This window comes from Bombina bombina, chromosome 3 (assembly GCF_027579735.1).
Source record: "Bombina bombina isolate aBomBom1 chromosome 3, aBomBom1.pri, whole genome shotgun sequence".
Lineage (NCBI taxonomy): Eukaryota > Metazoa > Chordata > Amphibia > Anura > Bombinatoridae > Bombina > Bombina bombina.
In genome coordinates this window covers 483,058,737-483,077,351 of record NC_069501.1, presented here as the reverse complement: position 1 = coordinate 483,077,351, position 18,615 = coordinate 483,058,737, and positions in this window count along the sequence as shown.

Sequence of the window (18,615 nt, the reverse complement as noted above, 5' to 3'; positions counted from 1 at the left end):
ACTATAGAGGAGGTCCAGGATAGGATCAAGACTCTAAAGCTGGCTAGTTCTTTTATCTGTGATGCTAGCATGCAAGTGATTAGGCTGGGAGCCAAAATTTCTAGTCTTGCGATTTTAGCTCACAGAGCTCTGTGGCTAAAATCCTGGTTGGCAGATGTCATATCCAAATCCAAACTTTTGTCTTCACCATTTATGGGCAAGATTTTTTTGGGACCTGGTCTAGCTGAAATTATTTCAGAAATCACTTGGGGAAAGGGCTCTTTCCTTCTTCAAGACAAGAAGGGTAGACCTAAGTGTTGCAAGAATTCTAATTTTAGTTCCGTTTGTAATTTCAAGGGACAGAGTCTTCCTTTTCCAAGCCAGAACAATCCAGGACTTCATGGAGATCCGGTCAATCTTGGAATAAAGGGAAACAATCTATGTAACCTTCCTCTGAAACTACGTCCACATGAAGGGTTTGCCCCATTCCAATAATGGATCTGATAGGGGTCAGGTTTTCCTTCTTTAAACAAGCTTGGATCCGAGATGTCTCAGACACTTGGGCTGTGGAAGTAGTATGCCAGGGATACAGGATAGGGTTTAAGTCTTGCCCCCCTAAGGGCAGCTTCATCCTGTCTAGGTTATCTGCAAACTAGGTGAAGAGAGAGGCCTTCTTAAACTGCGTAAAGGACCTATCTTCTCTGGGAGTGATTGTTCCAGTTCCCAAGGTGGAACAGAGTCAAGGGTTTTACTCAAACCTTTTTGTGGTTCCCAAAAAATAGGGAATATTTCTACCCATATTGGACTTCAAGTGTCTCAACAAATTTTTCAAGGTTCCAACCTTCAATATGGAGACTATTCGTTCCATTCTTGCTTTGGTTCAGGAGGGTCAGTTCATGACTACCATAGATCTGAAGGATGCGTATCTTTATGTTCCCATTAACGGGGAACATCAACAATTTCTGCAGTTTGCCTTTCTGGGCAAACATTTCCAATCTGTTGCTTTTTCCCTTGTCCTTGCTACAGCTCCGTTTTGGCGGTGGTCAGATCTTAGGGAATAGCAGTGGCACCATACCTGGACGACATCTTGGTTCAAGCGCCATATTTTCAGCTAGCAAGATCTCATACCGAGATGTTGTCTATTCTACGTTCCCACGGGTGGAAAGTGAATCTGAAATATAGTTCCCTTGTTCCAGACACCAGGGTGTGTTTCTTAGGAACAATTATAGATTCTCTGTCTATGAAAATTTTTCTGATGTCAGAAAATCCAAACTTCTGGCTTCTTGCCTTTTACTTCAGGCCTCTCTCCGTCCATCAGTGGCTCAGTGTTTGGAAGTGGTCTGATTGTTGCTTCTATGGACATCATTCTTTTTGCTCGGTTCCATCTGAGACCCTTTCAACTATGCATGCTTAGTCAGTGGTACGGAGACCACTTGGATCTCTTGCAGAGAGATAGCTCTGGATCCTCTAACAAGAGATTCTCTTTCCTGGTGGATTTCGCAGGACCTTCTGTCTCAGGATACATGCTTCCTGAGACCTTCCTGGGTGACTGTGACCACGGATGCCAGCCTGTCAGGCTGGGGAGCAGTTTATAGGTCTTTAGACTCGAGAGGAGTCTTCTCTTCACATAAACATTCTAGAGTTTAAAGCAATTTACAATGCCTTAAAAGCCTGGCCTCAACTAGCTTTAGTCCGGATTATCAGATTGCATACATCAACTACCAGGGAGGAACTCTAAGTGCCTTATCAATGAAGGAGGTGACTTGCATTCTCCAGTGGGCGGAGTCTCACAATTGCCTCATCTCTGCCATCCAAATCCCAGGGGTGGACATCTGGAAGGCAGATTTTCTGAGCAGGCAGACCTTTCATCTTGGGGAGTGGGCTCTTCATCCGGAAGTATTCTTAAAGATAACCCGCAGGTGGGGGGTTCCAGAGTTGGATCTGATGGGGTCATGTCTAAATGCCAAGCTTCCAATGTACGGTTCAAGATTGAGAGATCCACAAGCCACTCTGATAGACGCTCTGGCGGTGTCTTGGAACTTCAGTCTGGCCTATCTGTTCCCCCCCGTTTGCTCTCATTCCTCGAGTCATTGCTCGTATCAAGCAAGCAAGGGCGTCTGTGATTCTAATAGCTCCTACCTGGCCTTACAGGATCTGGTGAAGATGTCATCTCTTCCCCCTTGGAGGTTGCCTCTGAGGAAGGACCTTCTACTTCAGGGTCCCTTCCTTCATCCATATCTAGATTTTCTGAAGCTGACTGCTTGGAAATTGAACGCATAGTTTTGGCTAGGCATGGTTTTTCTGAGAAAGTCATTGGTACTATTCTTCAGGCTTGTAAGTCTGTTACTCATAAGATTTACCATAAGGTATGGCGTAAATAACTGTATTGGTGCAAATCGAAAGGCTTCTCTTGGAGTCGGGTGAGGGTTCCTTGCATCTTGTCCTTTCTTCAGAAGGGCCTGGAGAAGGGTTTGTCAGTCAGTACTCTGAAGGGTCAGATTTCTGCACTGTCTATCCTTTTGCACAAACGTTTGGCAGATCTGCCATTAGTTCAATCTTTTGTTCAGGCCTTGGTCAAAATCAGGCCTGTGATTAAACCTGTTGCTCCTTTCTGGAGCCTTAACCTTGTTCTTAAAGTTTTGCAGCTATTTCTTCCCAAAGTCGTATCGGATCGCAACATCAATCAAGAAATTGTTGTTCCTTCTTTTTGTCTGAATCCTTCTTCACAGAAGGAACGTCTGTTACACAACCTGGATGTTGTGCGTGCTCTAAAATTTTATCTACAAGCAACTAAAGATTTTCAGCAGTCTACTGCACTGTTCGTTGTTTTCGCTGCTAAGCGTAAGGGTCAGAAGGCCACTTCTACTGCCCTTTCTCTCTGGTTGAGAAGTGTTAGCCGATTAGCATATGAGACAGCTGGACAACAGCCTTCTGAGAGAATTACGGCTCATTCCACTAGGGCTGTATCTTCTTCCTGGGCTTTCAAAAATGAAGCATCTGAGGAGAAAATCTGCAAGGCCGCCACTTGGTCCTCATTGCATACTTCTCCCATATTCTACAAATTTGATACCTTTGCCTCGGTTGAGGCTTCTTTTGGGAGAAAAGTTCTTAAAGTGGTGCTGCCTTCTGTTTAGGTCTGCCTGTCTTGTTCTCCCTCCCTTTCATTCTGTGTCCTCTAGCTTGGGTATTGGGTAAGCACACATTTTGTTTTCCCTTAAAGGGACAGTAAACACCAGAATTGTTGTTGTTTAAAAAGGTAGATAATCCCTTTATTACCCATTCCCCAGTTTTGCATAACCAACACAGTTATAATAATATACTTTTTACCTCTGTTATCACCTTGTATCTAAGCCTCTGCAAACTGCCCCCTTATTTCAGTTCTTTTGACAGACTTGCATTTTTAGCCAATCAGTGCTGACTCCTAGGAGCTTCACGTACCTGAGCTCAATGTTATCTATGTGAAACACATGAACTAAGGTCCTCTAGTGGTGAAAAACTGTCAAAATGCTTTCAGAATAAAGGCGGCCTTCAAGGTCTAAGAAATTAGCAAATGAACCTCTCCTATGTTTAGCTTTCAACTAAGAATACCAAGAGTACAAAGCAAAATTGATAATAAAAGTAAATTGGAAAGTTGTTTAAAATTACATGCCCTATTTAAATCATGAAAGGTCTTTTTTTACTTGACTGTCCCTTTAATGACTAATTCCGATTAATAGTGAAATGAAAGTAGTTGTACTATGCATAATTTAACATTTGATATTGCAATCTCAAAGTGTATAACGTCCCTTTAACTACCTATATATAGTATTTGAATATATACAAATATCTTTAATGTCCGTATTTATTGTCCATTAAGAACTCTTTATTTAATTTAGCAACATCGTAAAGTTATGTTTAATAATATCTGTGTCTATAACTTAATCTTGTCGTAAATGTCCTATATATAAAAAAACACACACTCTACTCTCTAAATGCATTTTTTTAATACTGTTTCTTCTTTCCTAAGTATTCCTTTTTATGTTCAAAATGCCGATCATAGCTGCATTCCGTTATGGTGCTATATAACCGCAGAATACTATAGTAGGCATATTCAGGACATTTGGGTTAGAGGTAACAAAGTGATTGTGCTCTTTCCCTGTCAAGACATAACTCTATTATACTGCAGTATGTCCTTAGCTCCCTCCATCAACCCTCCACATTCCTAAATGATTCCAATTTCCCCAGTCTTGTAAGAGTGCTTATTGCAGCTGTCAGCATTATCCAAGTTAATTTCTCTCTCTCCCTCTCTCTGTTCGTTCATTGTTGTAATGTATCTGGATGCCGCCCAAGTTCTATATTTGGATCGAGATCAATACCTGCGGGAGCAGGAAGTTTTTATGAAATACAGCACTTTAATCCAGTGTGGCGGTAATTTATATCTCCATAGTTTTTGAACACCAGTTGCATATGCCGAATTTTTATTGCTGTAATTGGATTTTTATTATTCTGTATGGTTCACATGGGAGATTCGTTTTATATTTGTAGTTTTGCTGGTTTTGTGTAGAATTAAATCTGATATTATTTGCGTGATTGTCAGTGTATTGAAAGCATGCCCTTCTATTGTTCAAATAAAAAAAGGCTAATGTTTGTTGCAGTGACATCCTTGTACTTGGCAACTGCAGCAGAATTGTGCAATAAACAAATGCATAATAAAAAAAGATAACACAATAGCATTTAAAATAAATTTCACATTAGTAGCAGATTTTTCTTCTAACAAATAATTTCCTTCAATTTCCTTTCCCCCTTTATCATGTTACAACCATCAGCGAATATGTATACACTAAGAACTCTTGCACATGCTCAGTAGGAGATGATGCCTCAGAAAGTGTGCACGTAAGTTTTTTTTTTTTGTTATTGTTTTTGAAACATGAAAGTTTAACTTTCTTTCATAAAGGTGTTGAGAGTCGAGCCATTACTCCTGTGAATTTTACTCCTGGCCACTAGTAGAAGGCATTGATTCCCTTTAAAACCCTCCCACCTCACTGGTAAACTAGTATTATCTTTGCCTCCACAGGAGGAAGGTGAAGAATCAGGGTGTCCCAGGTGTTCTTCTGTGAGAAGGGTTCTCAGACCAATTTAAGGCCTATTTCCTTCTTAGAGAGCTACTGTTTGGACAGAAGAAAGGTAATGGAGTATTGAGTAGTGGCACAATTACTCTGTGGGACTTAGTAACAAACCTGTCACAGGGGCCGGTCCCTAGCCTCCTCCTATTGGATTGTAATTATACTCCACATACTTAGCCAATACAGTGCCAATACAGTGCTGCATGAGTGACAGCAGAGGATCTATCTACTGGAAGCAGTTTTTTCTTGCAGATGATAAGTCCAGTAGGGTGGGTGCTTATTAGCCAAGTATGTGGTTTATTTATTATTTATGGGGGCACTCACATAGCATATAGACTATATTAGTAGGTACACTAGGTGTTGTACATCATAGCCAGGGGACTATTATAATAAGTATTTTCCTTATATGTTCAGTATGGGAATTAGGACTGCAGGAACCTAAACATTTTTTATATACATATATTTGTTTTGGGGGGGGTTAGAGCGAGTCAGTTATTTTGACCGTTTTTCGCGTAATGTTAGCGAGCGTCCGATGCTTGATCCTGTTTCATGGAAGGTTTTTCATAGGGTTTGGAAGACCTTTATTTCTTGGTGTGTGTAGTATGCTCATTAGCTAGCACTCTTAAAATTCCTTGAATTCTTGAGGTTTTTTTCCAGGATGGTTTGGATAAGGGTTTAACCTTCCCGATATTCCGAGTTTTCTTCCAGCTTTAGTCAGGATCTAGCCAGTGGTAAATCCAATTTATCCACTTTGGAACCTTAATTTGGTTCTAAGAATTTTGCAAGTTACTTTTTGTGAACCTATGCTGTATTTGGATAATAGACCTTTGTCTTGGAAGGTTTTGTTTCTTTTAGCAATTTCGGCTTTTAGAAGAGTTTTTGTGTTGTCTGCTTTATCCTGTGGGCCTCCTTATCTGGTTTGCCATTAAATTTACTTAGTTCTCTTGGTATTCTTTGTTGAAAGCAAAACCTAGGTATGTTCATATGCTAATCTTTAACCCCTTGAAGGCCTCCTCTTATCTCAGTGCATTTTGACAGTTTTTCACAGCTAGAAAGTACTAGTTCATGTGTGCCATATAGATAAAAGTGTGCTCACTCTTGTGATTGGCTAAAATGCAAGCCTGTCAAAAGAACTGAAATAAGGGAGCAGTTTGCAGAGGCTTAGATACAAGGTAATCAAAGAGTCAAAACGTATATTAGCATTGCAGTGTTGATTATGCAAAACTGGGGAATGTGTAATAAAGAAATTATCTATATTTTTAAACAATAACAATTCTGGAGTAGACTATCTCTTTAAGTTGTGTCTTTAAACTATTTAATTCATTATTTATTGTTCTTTCTCTTTGTCCGAATGCAAAACATCCTAATGATAGGCTTCTTCATATTAATGTTTTTAGGGCTTTGAAATTCTATTTTGCAGGTTACTAAGGATTTTAATCAATCCTCTAGGTTGTTCCTTTTTTCTGGTTTTAGAAAGGGTCAAATGACAACAGCAGTTTTGGTGGCTTCCTGATTGATGTTTTTGCGTCATAAACTTTTTTCGAGGCGGGTTAGCCGCCTCCTCAACATCTTTCTGCCCATTCTATTAGGTCAGTTGTTTTTCCTGGGCTTTTTAGAATGAGTCTTCTGTTCAAATTTGCAAGTCAGCTACTTTTGACCAGACCAGTGTTGCCTAGCATGTAGTTTGCTGGAATTTTTGCCCTGACAGAGGAAGCTGTTGTAACAATTCCAGAATACCCAGGGCAGTAGGGAGGTATGTTAAGACATTGATTTTTGTCTTTTAACAATTAATTTCATACAGTTGGCAACCTATTACTCCTGGGAATTACTATTCCCTGCCATTAGGAGGAGGCAAAGATTGCCAAACCCCAAAAACTCTATAAAACCCATCCCACCTCACTGACACCTCAGTCTTGTCTTTGCCTCCACTGGAGAAGGTTGAAGAATGAAGATGTGCATTTGATTCTTCAGTGAGGTTAGAGGGGTGTATTTGAAGTATAGGTAGTGGCATATTTTTCTCCTTTTGGGATTTAGTCACAAGCCTTTCCACAGATGTCACAGGGACCTGTCCTTTGCCTCCTCCTGTTGGTTCAATATTCTCCTATTCCAGATCCCCTGCTGTTAACTTTCAGTGTTTTTTTCTTTATATGACGCCCGATTGACGCATGCCTCCTTCCGTATATACCCTATTTGGATAACAGGTGCCCTATCCTCCTACTCTGGATATACATACCACTATTCCTTTGGAAGATATTTCTTCTTTTAAAAGGAAGTTAGAATCATTCCATAGGAGGTTTTTTAAGAAAGCAGATCATGTTTTTAGATCATCTTCAGTTTCTATTATTGATGTGGCTACTTCTTTTATTACTGGTTATATAATTTTTTGGCAGTTTTCTGACAATTTTGCTAGTGAAGATTTTTTAAAACCTTTTTGTAATTGCTTAGATGTGCTAATGCTTTTATATGTGATGCTATTTTTGTCATCATTAAGTTTTGTGCTAAATTATGTCTTTGGCAGTATTTTCTAAAAGGGCTTTATGGTTAAGTCTTGGTCTGCTGATATGGTTTCTAAATCCAGGCTTTTATCTCATTCTTTTCAGGGAAAGATGTTATTTGTGTCTGGTTTGGATTCTATTATCTTTACTGTGATGGAAGGTAAAGTAGCTTAGGACTAGAAGTCAAAGTGTAAATTTTAAATTGTTTTTGTCCCTTTTCGTCAGAACAGGGCACTGAAAATCAGATTCTTCCACTCAGAAGCAAGGTTACATCTGGAAGCCAAGTTCTATCTGGAACAAGTCTAAGCAGCCCAAGAAATCTACAGCCATATCTCAGTCTGCATGAAGGTGCTGCTCCTGATCTAGAGTCTCTGGTAGGGGGCAGGTTAAGCTTCTTTTAGGAAGCTTGATTTCAATCTGTTCTGAATATAGTCTCCCAGGTTTAATCAAATAGGTTTTTAGAATGAGGCCTCCCACAGGAAGTTTTTTTCTGTCCAGTGTTCTGAGAAATCCTGTGAAGGCTCAGGCCTTTTTTAGTCTGTTTTGGATCTAGAATCTATGAGAGTGATTCTTCCTGTTCATTTGTTTTATTATAACCACTTCTTTATTCCTGTTAAGGAGGGAAGTTTCAGACCAGTTCTGGATTTAAAGGCTCTGAACTAATATCTCAAAGTTCCTACTCTAAATGGAGAATATTCAGACTTTTCTGACTTCTTGTTTTGCAAGGTCCACAATAGATTTATTGGATGCTTACCTTCATGTTCCTTTTCTCAAGGAACATCATGTTTCTTAGGTTTGCCTTTCTGGACTAGCATTTTGAGTTTGTTTCTCTACCTGTTGGTCTGAGTACAACTCCCAGAATAGTTTCCAAGGTTCTGGGTACTCTTTGTCTGTGATCAGAACTCAAGGTATTGCAATATTTCCTTACCTGGATGATATTTTGGTTCAAGCTTTTCATTTAGCAGATACTCACGCCAGCAGACTGTTGTTTCGTCTTCAGCAACATGGTTGGAAAATCATTTTTTTTCAAAGAGTTTGCTGGTTCCTCAGACTAAGGTTGTTGTTTTTGCGGTTCAGATAGATTAATTTTCAATGAATCTTTCCTTGACAGATCTAAGGAGGAAGAAGCTAGTATACACCTGTCTTAACTTCCAGTCGCTTTCTTTTCTCTTAGTTGCTCTTTGCTTGGAGTTGTTAGGTCCCATGCTTGCAGCTTCAGATGCTATTCCATTTGTTTGCTTCCTCATGAGGCTTCTTCAGCTTTGTATACTTTGGCAGTGGTGCAGAAAGCATACTATATTTCAAAAATATCATGTAGATTTCAGAACAAGCCTGTCGCTGTTTTGGTGACTGAATCATCAGCTTTTTATGCAGGGGATTTCTTTTGTTGGTCCTACTTGATTTGTAATCTCTACAGATACAAATGTTTTGGGATGGGGGCTGTCTGAGGGTCTCAGAGAGTGCAAAAGGTTTTGGTTTCCTCGGAGGTGAGGTTTCCTATTAATGTTTTTTGAATGCCAAGTAATTGTCAGAGCCCTTCAGAGTTGGCCTGGCCTCTGTTGGAAAGGGAGTTGCAATTCCCTAGCCATGAGGAAAGTATTGTGAATTATTTGCTGGGCAGAGGTCAATTGTTGTCAAATTTCTGCTCTTCATATTCCTGGAGTAGACAACTGGGAAACAGATTTTTTCAGTTGTTAGTCCCTGCATTCAGGAGATTGGTTTCTTCACTTGGATTTCTTCAATCAGATAGTGGATCTTTCTGATCTCCCAGGGTCAGATCTTATGGTCTCTCAATTTACAGGTGCTGTGCGAGGTCCATGGATCCTCAAGCAGTGTTTATGGATGCTCTGATTGTTCCATGGTCATTTTGACTAGCTTATGTTTTTTCCACCTCTGGTTCTTCTTCCCAGGGTGATTGCTAATATTTAACTTGAGGGAGTGTCAGTGATTCTAATTGCTCCGGGCTTCGTCTCAGAGTTTGGTATGCAGATCTAGTTCGGATGTCCATTTGTCCTCTTTCGTTTATTCCTTTGCATGCAGAGCTTCTGTCTCAAGGTCTGTTTTTTTTCATCCAGGTCTCAAATCGATGGATGGAGATTGAATGAATAGTTCTTAAGCAGAGAGGATTCTCTGATTGTTATTGAGACTCTGATACAGGCGTGTAAGCCTGTGTCCAGGAAGATTTATTATAAGGTTTTAAGGACCTTTTCTTGGTGTAAGCATCATGTTTTTTCCTGGCTTTCTTTTCAAATTTCCAGGATTTTGCAGTTTTTAAAAGATGGTTTGGATAAGGGTTTATCCGCCAGTTATTTTGAAGTTATTCTGAAGTGTCAGATTTCAGCTCTTTCAGTTCTTTATTTCTAGAGAATTGCTAATCTTCCAGATATCTATAGTTTTGTTCCGCCTTTTGGCCTGTTATACCAATTTTCTCCTTTTTGGAATCTTATCTTGGTGTTGAAGGTTTTGCAGGTTCCTCCTTTTTAGCCTATGCATAAGGTTTTGTTTATTTTTCTTATTTCTTCTGCTAGAAGAGTTTATCTGACCTTTCATTTGACCCCCCTTATCTTGTTTTTTGTTTAAGGATAAGGCAGTTTCTAGGACTAAATTTGCTTTCTTGCCTAGGGTTGTCGTCCCTTCTTTGTGTTCTATCTTTTCGATTCTTTAGAGAGTTGTTTTTCCATATTTTGGATGTTGTTAGAGCATTGAAGTATTATGTTATAATTTTACAGACAAACTTCGAGTTTGTTTTTTCTCTTTCCTAGTTCCAGCAAAGGGAAGAAACCTTCTGCCATTTCCTTGTCTTCTTGGTTGAGAATTCTGATCAATAAGGCTTTTTTTAGTGGCAGGTCAGCCTCCACCTTAACAGGTTATTTTTACTAGATTATTTAAAATTTCTTGACCTTTTAAGAATGATGCTTCAGTTGACAAAATTTGCCTGTTGGTTATTTTTTAATGTCATTGTTTTTCCATTTTTGAGTTCTTTTGGGGGTTGTGGATTGATTTTTTTTTTGTTAGGAAAAGTTATTTTTTAATTCCCACATTTTTTCATGGACTCCACAGCTTGGGTATTAGTTCCCAGGAGTAATGGATCGTGGACTCTTACCACCTGTATGAAAGAAAACATAATTAATGTTTACCTGATAAATTCATTTCTTTTGATGTGGTGAGAGTCCACAAGACCCCACCCTTTATTTTTCTGGTGTTGCTTTTTTCTTGTTCACATCTTTTTTTCCCTGCTCCTATTTTTTTGCTCTTATTTCTTTTCCTACCTCTTTTGCTTAGCTATACGTTAAACTGAGGTGCCCGTGAGGTGGGAGGGGTTTTATGGAACTCTTATGGTTTGGGGATCTTTGCCTCCACCTAGTGGCAGGGAAGAGTAATTTCCGCAAGGGATTGTAGACTCTCACCGCCATAAAACAAATTAATTTATCAGGTAAGTATAAAATGTTTTTTTCTCCTTCCTATTTTGTCAAAAATTATACTCACCAGTTTTTTAATTCCTTGCCTTCAAAATAAAATGTAAAGTTAGTGTTAGCAGAACAAAATTAATCAAGAAAACCTTGCAATCATGAAGCAAAGAACTTTTAGTTTTTATATAAATTTAAATTTCTAAATTTCTAAATATTTTTTTTATGTGTGTGTGTGTGTGCACACTTGTCTTTTAAACAAATTACTTGACAGTCTCATTGTCTAAAAGGGTTAGAAAAAAAAGTAGAGTATTGCATTTTATGATATATGGATGGCTGGCTGGATGGAGAGAGAGATAGATATTGTGTGTGTGTGTGTATGTGTATATATATATATATATATATATAGTATATGTGTGTGTGTATGTATATATATATATATATATATATATATATATATGTGTGTGTGTGTATATATGTATGTATGTATATATATATATATATATATATATATATATATATATATATATATATATATATATATATATACATACACACAGGGCCGCCACTAGAAATTTTGCCCCCCCCCCCCCCCTTTGACATGTGCAATTTTTGACCAGGTGACAAAAATGTATATGCACTTTATTCTTAAGTGTCTATTTAAACTTGGAAATGTTGTAAAGGTAGTAACATACAAACACACAGACACACTCATACACTGAAATACACACACACACTCACACATAGGGATTCACATATAGACACTCTAACAGACACGCAAAGAAACACACAAACAGACTCAGACACTCAGCACTTGATTACATTGACCTGACAAGTAATGAGGTAGACTACAGTTTTGTAAAAAAAAGGAGATTTAGAAAACAAAATATGGAGTTCTGATTATCTTTTTTTAAAGGAAGATGCCAACTAAATGATGACAACAGCATGCAGTGGCTGAAAGGAAGGGCCCTGAACTGCCTAAACAATTATTTAAAGGTTAAATGGTGGATTGGTGACTTCCGTAAAGGTCTCATTAGTCTCAAAGTCTGTAGAAAGATGTGAATAATCAGTAGTATGGTCAAAATGTCCTAAAAAGGAACAGACAATAGACACACACACACACACAAACTTGCACATACACCCAAGGAAACACCGACAGAGACAGCCTCAGAAAACACATAAAGACATACACACACACACAGATATACCCACAGAAAACACACAAAGACATACACACACAGAGAGACAACCACATAAAACACAGAAAGACATACATACACACACTCTCACTGAGACATCCACAGAAAACACACAAATACATACACACACCCTCACAGAGACACCCACAGAAAACACACACCCTCACAGAGACATCCACAGAAAACACAGACATACATACACACACACACCCTCACAGAGACATCCACAGAAAACAAACTTACACACCCACCCTCACAGAGGCATCCAGAGAAAATACACAAAGACAAACATACACATACCCTCACAGAGACACCCATAGAAAAAGCTCAAAGGCATATGCACACACCCTCATAGAGAGACCCACAGAACAAAAATACATACACACTCATAGAGACACAAACCAAAACACAAAGCCATAAACAGACACCCACAGAAACACTCACAGGAGGAAACATTTATGCACCTTGCATCCCCTAAATCAACAGTGTGTAACATGCATGATAAAAAAAAAATGCAGAAATTAAGAGAACACCTTTTAAAGAATCATATTTGTAAATGTGTAAACAAAAATAATTCTGTGAATTCAAAATTGTACATTAATGATCTGGGTAGATGGCTAGATGAAGAAAAGTACTTTTAAAAGGTTGACATATGTATGTTTGTTTTTTCCCCATTTCCCCAACCAAGAGCACCACTTCAAATATAGTGTACAAATGTTCCCATCTGTCAGCTGTACTTATGTATTTTGAAAATGCTGTACTCTATATGGTATTGGTGGAACCATAAGCTGTGGTACTCATACCATTAGATCTGGTTAAATGCAGGATTTAGACTTGTTGGTATGTATTTCGTCAGCTGTAGTGTAAACTGAACAGTGTTAAGTTAACCTGTCTCATTTCAAACACTGAGCAATCTTAGTCTGAGAGTAACATTTTATGCAGATGTAAAAATCTTAGATAAAATGCCTCCTTGCATCTGGAAAGTCCTTGCATAAAGGGGCAGTAAACTGGAACGTAATGAAAATATATATAGTAATAAAAAAAACTAATATCTGCCAAAAGGGTACCTTACCATTTGTGTATTGAGGAAGAAACATTTCTACATGGCTTTAAATATAGAATTTCTACAGCATTGTCAAATAATCATAAATACACTGCTACATATTGCTAAAAAAATGTGGTTTTATGGACTGCTGGCCCCACCATACAACTACTACCACACTGAAGTTATAATCCGAAATTGTACAAAGAAATAAAAAATATTTGCTAAGTAAGTCCTACCTCCTCTGCAAATGAAAGTGATCTGCTGTCTGACTCAGGCACACACTGTACAAAGTGCCTAGTCTGTCTCACACTGTGCATAGTGGTTTAGTGCACACTCAAAAATCCTCTCAAATACTAATACTTTACTCCTTGTAATAACATTTCCCATGCTCAATTAGCACTCTGCTGTAGTACCCACTGGTGGCTGCCAAAATTTAAATATTTTTTTTAGTTCTCTTTAAAATACCCCAAAGGTTTGCTACTGGATTCAAGTCTGGTGACATACTTGGCCAGGTCATAGTTTTCATTTGTTTCTCCTTTAGAAACTCCTTTGTGATTTTGGCAGTGTGCTTTGGATTGTTATCATGCTGGAATATTCGTCCTCTGCCAAACTTCTGGAGACTGGGAGTCATCTTGTCATACAGTATTTTGGTATATTGCAGGCATTCATGGTGCCATCTATAAATGTCATCTCCCCAACACCTTTTGCAGTAATGCAGTCCCACCTCCATGATTCACTGTTGGGAGTATGCATTCACTGTAATAATCCAGACCAGGTTCACACCAAACATGCTGCACCCCATCTGAGCTGAAAAATGGTATCTTGGTCTTGGCCATCTTACCAAATATTGTGCTCCCAGTATTCATCAAGCTTTTCATATTGTTTAGCAGAGTTTAATCTTGCAGTTTTGTGCCGAAGAGCAAGCAAGGGTTTTATCCTTGGATGCTGTCTATAGAAGTTGACATTATGAAGTGTCCTTAGCACTGTCTGAGCTGTCACAGAAACTCCAATTTCTATCGATAATCGCTGAGCCAAATCTTAACCACTTGCCTGTTGCCTGTTTTTCAGAGCTGGATTGTGCAAGTAGCGCACAGCCACTGGGCTCTGATTTTTGGCACTGTGTGTTGATCTGTACCTCCTAATTACTGCTGCAACTGCGTTTTGACAGATTTTTAGTTGGTCACCAATCTTCCTGTATCCTTTTCCATCTTTGTGAAGTCTCACAATCAGATTTTTCAGTTCGTCTGGCAATTCTATTCCATGTGGAGATATGATGCAGACTTGCAGATAGACACAGCCCATTGGTCAAAAAATTATACTATTCTGGTAACTATGCTCATGCAATTAGGCTTATTGGAAATCATAGGTATACTTAATTTTGTTTCAGGGATCTAACTTGTGTGTCAGTGACAACAGGTGTATTCACTTTTGTTTCATTAAGTTTCTACTTTGGGGCCTGTATTTTCTAATAATCTTTTCAAAGTATTTGTTTTTGATTGTTTATAATAGGAAATACTCTACTTGTCAACTTAGAAATAAAACAATTATTGAGAGGTGACACAATTTTAAATAATTTGATATTTAAGTGATATTGCCCAGGGGTGTACTCACTTCTGTTGTATACTGTGTATATGTATATATGTGTGTGTGTGTGTATGTGTGTATATATATATATATATATATATATATATATATATATATATATATATATATATATATAATATGTCACGTTGATTGGAGTAGCCGTGTTAGTCCAGAGAGTTAGATATCAAAATAACAAGAGTATTGCATTGAGCAATCATACTTTTTTTTTTTTTTTTTAAATCTTTCTCCAACATAGGTGTGTCCGGTCCACGGCGTCATCCTTACTTGTGGGATATTCTCTTCCCCAACAGGAAATGGCAAAGAGCCCAGCAAAGCTGGTCACATGATCCCTCCTAGGCTCCGCCTACCCCAGTCATTCTCTTTGCCGTTGTACAGGCAACATCTCCACGGAGATGGCTTAGAGTTTTTTAGTGTTTAACTGTAGTTTTTCATTATTCAATCAAGAGTTTGTTATTTTCAAATAGTGCTGGTATGTACTATTTACTCAGAAACAGAAAAGAGATGAAGAGTTCTGTTTGTATGAGGAAAATGATTTTAGCAACCGTAACTAAAATCCATGGCTGTTCCACACAGGACTGTTGAGAGCAATTAACTTCAGTTGGGGGAACAGTGTGCAGTCTCTTGCTGCTTGAGGTATGACACATTCTAACAAGACGATGTAATGCTGGAAGCTGTCATTTTCCCTATGGGATCCGGTAAGCCATGTTTATTACGATCGTAAATAAGGGCTTCACAAGGGCTTATTTAGACTGTAGACTTTTTTGGGCTAAATCGATTCATTATTAACACATATTTAGCCTTGAGGAATCATTTTATCTGGGTATTTTCATATAATAATATCGGCAGGCACTGTATTAGACACCTTATTTCTTAGGGGCTTTCCCAAAGCATAAGCAGAGTCTCATTTTCGCGCCGGTGTGGCGCACTTGTTTTTGAGAGGCATGGCATGCAGTCGCATGTGAGAGGAGCTCTGATACTTAGAAAAGACTTCTGAAGGCGTCATTTGGTATCGTATTCCCCTTTGGGTTTGGTTGGGTCTCAGCAAAGCAGATACCAGGGACTGTAAAGGGGTTAAAGCTTAAAACGGCTCCGGTTCCGTTATTTTAAGGGTTAAAGCTTCCAAATTTGGTGTGCAATATTTTTAAGGCTTTATGACACTGTGGTGAAAATTTGGTGAATTTTGAACAATTCCTTCATGTTTTTTCGCAATTGCAGTAATAAAGTGTGTTCAGTTTAAAATTTAAAGTGACAGTAACGGTTTTATTTTAAAACGTTTTTTGTACTTTCTTATCAAGTTTATGCCTGTTTAACATGTCTGAACTACCAGATAGACTGTGTTCTGAATGTGGGGAAGCCAGAATTCCTATTCATTTAAATAAATGTGATTTATGTGATAATGACAATGATGCCCAAGATGATTCCTCAAGTGAGGGGAGTAAGCATGGTACTGCATCATTCCCTCCTTCGTCTACACGAGTCTTGCCCACTCAGGAGGCCCCTAGTACATCTAGCGCGCCAATACTCCTTACTATGCAACAATTAACGGCTGTAATGGATAATTCTGTCAAAAACATTTTAGCCAAAATGAACCCTTGTCAGCGTAAGCGTGGCTGCTCTGTTTTAGTTACTGAAGAGCATGACGACGCTGATATTAATATCTCTGAAGGGCCCCTAACCCAATCTGAGGGAGTCAGGGAGGTTTTGTCTGAGGGAGAAATTACTGATTTAGGGAACATTTCTCAGCAGGCTGAATCTGATGTGATTACATTTAAATTTAAGTTGGAACATCTCCGCATTTTGCTTAAGGAGGTATTATCCACTCTGGATGATTGTGAAAATTTGGTCATCCCAGAGAAACTATGTAAAATGGACAAGTTCCTAGAGGTGCCGGGGCTCCCAGAAGCTTTTCCTATACCCAAGCGGGTGGCGGACATTGTTAATAAAGAATGGGAAAGGCCCGGTATTCCTTTCGTCCCTCCCCCCATATTTAAAAAATTGTTTCCTATGGTCGACCCCAGAAAGGACTTATGGCAGTCAGTCCCCAAGGTCGAGGGAGCGGTTTCTACTTTAAACAAACGCACCACTATACCCATAGAGGATAGTTGTGCTTTCAAAGATCCTATGGATAAAAAATTAGAAGGTTTGCTCAAAAAGATGTTTGTTCAGCAGGGTTACCTTCTACAACCCATTTCATGCATTGTCCCTGTCACTACAGCTGCATATTTCTGGTTTGACGAACTGATAAAGGTGCTCGATAGTGATTCTCCTCCTTATGAGGAGATTATGGACAGAATCAATGCTCTCAAATTGGCTAACGCTTTCACTCTAGACGCCACTTTGCAATTGGCTAGGTTAGCGGCTAAGAATTCTGGGTTTGCTATTGTGGCGCGCAGAGCGCTTTGGTTGAAATCTTGGTCGGCTGATGCGTCTTCCAAGAACAAGCTACTAAACATTCCTTTCAAGGGGAAAACGCTGTTTGGTCCCGACTTGAAAGAGATTATCTCTGATATCACTGGGGGTAAGGGCCACGCCCTTCCTCAGGATCGGCCTTTCAAGGCAAAAAATAGACCTAATTTTCGTCCCTTTCGTAAAAACGGACCAGCCCAAAGTGCTACGTCCTCTAAGCAAGAGGGTAATACTTCTCAGGCCAAGCCAGCTTGGAGACCAATGCAAGGCTGGAACAAGGGAAAGCAGGCCAAGAAACCTGCCACTGCTACCAAGACAGCATGAAATATTGGCCCCCGATCCGGGACCGGATCTGGTGGGGGGCAGACTCTCTCTCTTCGCTCAGGCTTGGGCAAGAGATGTTCTGGATCCTTGGGCGCTAGAAATAGTCTCCCAGGGTTATCTTCTGGAATTCAAGGGACTTCCCCCAAGGGGGAGGTTCCACAGGTCTCAGTTGTCTTCAGACCACATAAAAAGACAGGCGTTCTTACATTGTGTAGAAGACCTGTTAAAAATGGGAGTGATTCATCCTGTTCCATTAAGAGAACAAGGGATGGGGTTCTACTCCAATCTGTTCATAGTTCCCAAAAAAGAGGGAACGTTCAGACCAATCTTAGATCTCAAGATCTTAAACAAATTTCTCATGGTCCCATCGTTCAAGATGGAAACCATTCGAACTATCCTTCCTTCCATCCAGGAAGGTCAATTCATGACCACGGTGGATTTAAAGAATGCGTATCTACATATTCCTATCCACAAGGAACATCATCGGTTCCTAAGGTTTGCATTCCTGGACAAACATTACCAGTTTGTGGCGCTTCCTTTCGGATTAGCCACTGCTCCAAGGATTTTCACAAAGGTACTAGGGTCCCTTCTAGCGGTGCTAAGACCAAGGGGCATTGCAGTAGTACCCTACCTGGACGACATTCTGATTCAAGCGTCGTCCCTTCCTCGAGCAAAGGCTCACACGGACATCGTCCTGGCCTTTCTCAGATCTCACGGCTGGAAAGTGAACGTGGAAAAGAGTTCTCTATCCCCGTCAACAAGGGTTCCCTTCTTGGGAACAATTATAGACTCCTCAGAAATGAGGATTTTTCTAACAGAGGCCAGAAAAACAAAACTTCTGGACTCTTGTCGGATACTTCATTCCGTTCCTCTTCCTTCCGTAGCTCAGTGCATGGAAGTGATCGGGTTGATGGTAGCGGCAATGGACATAGTTCCTTTTGCGCGCATTCCTCTAAGACCATTACAACTGTGCATGCTCAGTCAGTGGAATGGGGACTATACAGACTTGTCTCCAAAGATACAAGTAAATCAGAGGACCAGAGACTCACTCCG